The 6,567-nt window shown below is 37.2% G+C and overlaps 1 long non-coding RNA gene across 1 annotated transcript; it reads right to left on the bottom strand.

The window, feature by feature from the left end:
• Positions 1–542: 542 nt before the first annotated feature.
• Positions 543–3,494, bottom strand: LOC117335991. The gene is made up of 3 exons (XR_004534518.1): positions 3,388–3,494; positions 1,826–1,984; positions 543–1,025 (listed from the first exon to the last, which is right to left on the bottom strand). It is a non-coding gene; the product is annotated as an uncharacterized LOC117335991 (long non-coding RNA).
• Positions 3,495–6,567: the final 3,073 nt, after the last annotated feature.

A 6,567-nucleotide genomic window follows, 5' to 3' on the forward strand; every position in this document is an offset into this window, starting at 1 on the left:
AAAGCTTGTGAGATATGAAGCTTGTGAGATACGAAGCTTGTGAGATATGAAGCTTGTGAGCTATGAAGCTTGTTGATATGAAGCTTGTTGATATGAAGCTTGTGAGATATGAAGCTTGTTGATATGAAGCTTGTGAGATATGAAGCTTGTTGATATGAAGCTTGTGAGATATGAAGCTTGTTGATATGAAGCTTGTTGATATGCCTTTCGTTTGCGTGTCGATATTATTCTGTTTGAGAAGCTGAATCGAAGAAACCTGGCTTTTGGAAAATCTTGACCATTTGTTCCTCAAAGTAAAAAAAAATAATAAGAATAATCAATAATAATAATAACAATAGTTAAAAAAGAGGGAGCATTTCTTTCAGCATATATGTAACAGCTTGTGAATCTTTCACTGCATACTCTAACATTGATCATGGACGTGATGACTTCACACGTCTTTTCAGCTGTTAGGATCAATTTCTAAGATCAATTCCCTATAAAATCCGGGGAACACCTGAATAAAGTGGCTGGGACTACCTAGACATATCACAAAAGAATAGTTATAAAAAAATTAAAATCTTTATTCATAAAGAACAAAATCCAATCAGTTAAGCTATCCAAATAATTACAATTAATTAGCATTCTTTTAAAACTATTAGCGTTTATTTCCCCCATAAAGTTTCGTCACGAAATTCCCTCCAATGAATGTTCTTAGATGCCTTTCATATACATCATCTTTCAAATTTTAATGTCAATATCTTGGATAAGTTGAATAAAGGTAGCAGCATAGCTATTATCATTCGGTAATGTTATTCAACGTCAATTGACCAGGTTTCAATGTGGGAATGCTTGATGATAACATTGCTGTACGGCTAGTGCCTCTCGTGTAAGTGTTCCAGTTTGTCGGCCGTGTTATTGCTGCATGAGAAGCCGCATCCAAAGTCCCATGAGTTCGTGATAACAGTCGACGTCCCCTATATCTGGAGGACATTGAAATCCCTTTGGTAGACGAAGGTTTCGTTTTCCTACTCTTGATCTTGATTCTGCGGAGTAAGAAAATCCGATCTGCCAATTTGTTCCGAAAATTTTACCACATTTACTAAAGCTTTGGTTAATATGCCATTTATAAGATTTGTACAAGAGAACAAATGAGGACATTGTTTACTCAGAGGGGTAGTATATTGATCTACCGTCTACAAGCTAGCGACAATGTCTTTTTATTCGTTACTAACGAAGTTTCAAACGCACGTCCTCAAGGGAGCTATCCTGACCGACATATTTCGCAGACACAGATTTTATTATTTATTGAGAATATTTGATTTGACTGTGCCTAGATATAGAAATAACATGGATGAACTAAGTAGAAAGCTATATCATTCAAGTCACTCTATAAAAACGAGTATTGCATCATTTTGTATCATTAGACGCTTATTTTCTTCGAGTTTTAAGTAGAATACATTTTATGTTTCATATTTTAGATTTAAAAATTAAAAAATTAAAAATTAAGATAATGTGACGTGTATGTGTCGCTTCTTAGATGATCCAAAAACAACTAGCACATACAATATTTTATTGATACTTGAACCTATGTATTCCATCTTAATTAGAAAATATGGAATCATAATTCTAAGTGACAGACAACATTTTTATACATATTGTTACGTTTAAAACAATTTAAAATAAACCGTACATACCACCAACAACTATTTTAAGGATCAAAATATTTTCGTTATGGTGGATTTGAATATAAAAAGATAAACAAAATGATTAAAAAACATTGTTTGAGGTAACAATACCTACTCTCTTCAACAAAATACTTGTTGTAGAACGCAGGGAGACTTACCTAATTCATTGCCGTAATTTCTTGAACTAGTTCGCATTTCTGTCCTCTCGTGTAACGGACAGGAGAAGGCAACTGTGAGAAGGCTGGTCAGCACAACAAGAACGATGATTTGGTTGTTCAGTTTGTTCATATTTTTGTTTTAGGTGGTTGGTAAGATATCTACAATGAAATAGTTATAATATTAAAGATTGATAAGATTCACAATTATGCTTACTACATCTGTTATACTAGTGAAAAGCAGCATACAAAAATATGAATATTACACCAATATTACACCATATAGCGTCAGAAGTGACAGGAAGATACAATGTATGTTCATCGTCACATCAGTCTTTTAATTGAAACAATTAGATATGATATGCCTATATTCATTGGTCTGTGTAATCAAATCACTTCGATGCATCATTCAGTGGTGATGAAGTGAACATTATCCAGTGATTGCTGGGAACCGGACGTTTGAATCCTGCGCTCCTGCTTTTCCTTTATCGGACTTGCTCAACCGTACCCACTATATCTTTAAGCATTTTGACTCATCAAAATGTGGTAAAAATCCTGATTTAACAAACAGTATACCATATGTATGCATCGAATGGCATACGAGAAAACAAATAACGGTTTTAATGAGACATAAACGTGTAAAATGACTGTTCAAATCTCACACATGTTGACGGCACCTTTAAATAATGTGAATTTGAATTTCGTTAAAACATGTACAGTATTCTGGATAAAACTGTCTCCAAATATTGGCGGTATGACCGTTGCAAACGTTTAGAAGATTTTAGACGGGATTCATAGAGTAATGGACAAACTAGGATGGTAAGAATACCCGGAATGTAATAACAAAATACCATTGTATTCCACAACATATAGGGGCACATTATGACAAATCGAAAAGCAAAACAGATTTTCTTGAACAATTAAATAAACAAAATGTGTTTTGTCTCGTATACATCCATTATGTTTTTACATAAAAATCAAAATCGTACTTGATTAAAATTAGGTGCAACTTTATTTCTTTATATATCAAAGCCAATTTAAGATTTTAATGGCGTTATCGTTATGCATACCAAATACCCTCAACCCTCTCCGCTTCTCCACTCTTGGATTACTAATTTGATTATAATCGGATTAAGGTGACGTTATAATATGATACAGTATCTATATCGTGACCTCGTTGTGGCTGTTACACTGACACAATATAAGGAATAATCACCGCCTACATAAGTTTACTGTAACACCAAAACAAACGAAAGAGACAATCGGAACAGTATATGAATGCTGCTAGATTCTATTATGTGAACATAGATCTAACAGCCTCACAGTGTCCTAAACAATTCTTATAAAATGAAATAAAGAATCGTGCGGAGTGCTGTACGATCTAAACCCAAAAGGTGTTCTCTATACAAGTCAGCGTGAAAGAAATAGAATAAAATAGAATGAAATAAAATAAAACAATTAAAAATATAATTAACAAAAAGAATCAATGAACAAAGAAGAAGTTGAATGAATAAATTTTACTGAACTACCTCTTTACAAAATGTAAAATGAAAATGTAGTCTTACCTTTGATTAAATATGTCGCTGCCTCTTCCGACGAACACGGTATGACTGTCCGTACGTCGAACACTCTTTATATATTCTCCACTTAAAGTCACGAGATATACATATTCATATATCGAATGTCAAAAACAACTTTTCACAGATTTGAATTTGAAAACGGAAACAACTACGGATTATGGTTGGTAAATTGAAACCAAGTGTTGATAGCTGCCCACACTATTGGTAAAGTAAGTCCATGTGTCGGGGAGAGGCTGCGAGACACCTGACACGTGATTGTGACAACGCACAACCGACAGTACACAACAATAGGTTAGTCTAAATGAAATAAAATGTTATCGAACTGGGTGTTTGGTGTAAAACTGGTTTTATATAAACTATACATATCTATGGTACGCCTAATTAACAACGGTTACCAAGCAAACGTGCAGAAATATCAACTCAATTTGTGAGCTAGAAATTATTGTTGCTTAATGAATCTATAATTTTGTTTGTATTTTCCTTGTAAGGGGAACATTACTTAATTTGCTGTGGTGAGTACCACTTCCTAAATGTCCTCTTATTGTACCACTACTGAATTATCCCCTTATTGTGGTGGGTATTATTATACAATTATTCCCTTATTGTGGTGGGTACCACTACTGAATTATCCCCTCATTGTGTGGTGGGGACCACTACCCAATTATCCCCTTATTGTGGTGGGTACCACTACTAAATTATCCCCTTATTGTGTGGTGGGTACCACTACTGAATTATCCCCTTATTGTGGTGGGTACCACTACTGAAGTATCCCCTTATTGTGTGGTGGGTACCACTACTGATTTATCCCCTTATTGTGGTGGGTACCGCTACTAAATTATCCCCTTATTGTGGTGGGTACCACTACTGAATTATCCCCTTATTGTGGTGGGTACCACTACCCAATTATCCCCTTATTGTGGTGGGTACCACTACTGAATTATCCCCTCATTGTGTGGTGGGGACCACTACTGAATTATCCCCTTATTGTGGTGGGTACCACTACTAAATTATCCCCTTATTGTGGTGGGTACCACTACTGAATTATCCCCTTATTGTGGTGGGTACCACTACTGAATTATCCCCTTATTGTGGTGGGTACCACTACTGATAATCCCCTCATTGTGTGGTGGGGACCACTACCCAATTATTCCCTTATTGTGGTGGGTGCCACTACTGAATTATCCCCTTATTGTGGTGGGTACCACTACTGAATTATCCCCTCATTGTGGTGGGTACCACTACTGAATTATCCCCTTATTGTGGTGGGTACCACTACTGAATTATCCCCTTATTGTGTGGTGGGTACCACTACTGAAGTATCCCCTTATTGTGTGGTGGGTACCACTACTGAATTATCCCCTCATTGTGGTGGGTACCACTACCCAATTATCCCCTTATTGTGGTGGGTACCACTACTAAATTATCCCCTTATTGTGGTGGGTACCACTACTGAATTATCCCCTTATTGTGTGGTGGGTACCACTACCCAATTATCCCCTTATTGTGTGGTGGGTACCACTACTGAATTATCCCCTTATTGTGTGGTGGGTACCACTACTGAATTATCCCCTTATTGTGGTGGGTACCACTACTGAATTATCCCCTTATTGTGTGGTGGGTACCACTACTGAATTATCCCCTTATTGTGTGGTGGGTACCACTACTGAATTATCCCTTATTGTGTGGTGGGTACCACTACTGAATTATCCCCTTATTGTGGTGGGTACCACTACTGAATTATTCCCTTATTGTGGTGGGTACCACTACTGAATTATCCCCTTATTGTGTGGTGGGTACCACTACTGAATTATCCCCTTATTGTGGTGGGTACCACTACTGAATTATCCCCTCATTGTGTGGTGGGTACCACTACTGAAGTATCCCCTTATTGTGTGGTGGGTACCACTACTGAATTATCCCCTTATTGTGGTGGGTACCACTACTGAATTATCCCCTTATTGTGTGGTGGGTACCACTACTGAATTATCCCCTCATTGTGGTGGGTACCACTACTGAATTATCCCCTTATTGTGGTGGGTACTACTACTGAATTATCCCCTTATTGTGGTGGGTACCACTACTGAATTATCCCCTTATTGTGGTGGGTACAACTACTGAATTATCCCCTTATTGTGGTGGGTACCACTACTAAAGTATCCCCTTATTGTGGTGGGTACCACTACTGAATTATCCCCTTATTGTGTGGTGGGTACCACTACTGAATTATCCCCTTATTGTGTGCTGGGGACCACTACTGAATTATCCCCTTATTGTGTGATGGGTACCACTACCCAATTATCCCCTTATTGTGGTGGGTACCACTACTGAATTATCCCCTTATTGTGGTGGGTACTACTACTGAATTATCCCCCGGGGTACCGGTACTTAATTTTCCTGTTGATATAACGGGTACTTCTGATTAACTATCCTTTTTTATGACGGGTATCACCACTGGATCATCATTTTGTTATACGGGCACCACTACTTAATTGTCCTATTGTTATAACGAACACTTTTGATTAATTATGCTTTTGTTATGACGGGTATCACCACTGAATCATTATTTTGTTATAACGGGCACCACTACTTAATTGTCCTATTGTTATAACGGACACTTTTGATTAATTATGTTTTTGTTAAGACGGGTACCAGAGCTGAATTCTTTTGTTACAATGGGTTTGTCTTTTGATCTGTCTGCGCACTATAGTGTGTTACCGACATTATGATTGCCCGGAAGAAAATATGTATTTCCTTTTGCAATGTTTTGACACGTTAAGTTTGTTGAGTGGCTACTGATTATGTAATAGAATTACCAGCTTCACCCAACAGGTTTCGTCTTTAAGAAGACGGTTGTCTTTCCGGAACATCTGGTTTGGTTTCGGTAGTGATATACCCACGGCGCTTTCCAGTATATATAGGTCAAAAGAAAAAAAATCTGGTCAAACAAGCGCTCGCACTATCTGCTAGACACTTGTGACAATGACGGCATAGTTATGTTGTGCAATATGTCTGATCTACATGAGTTTTATCTGTTCTCCTGAAACTTGCATTTTACGCTTGTTTTGCCGAAATTAACAGGTAACTTAACAAATTAAAAGTCGAAAATCAAGACCCATGGATAGCCATGGCACATGTTAACAATTGGTCAAGTCATTTCTGTTTAAT

Source organism: Pecten maximus, chromosome 10, assembly GCF_902652985.1.
Source record: "Pecten maximus chromosome 10, xPecMax1.1, whole genome shotgun sequence".
Taxonomy (NCBI): domain Eukaryota; kingdom Metazoa; phylum Mollusca; class Bivalvia; order Pectinida; family Pectinidae; genus Pecten; species Pecten maximus.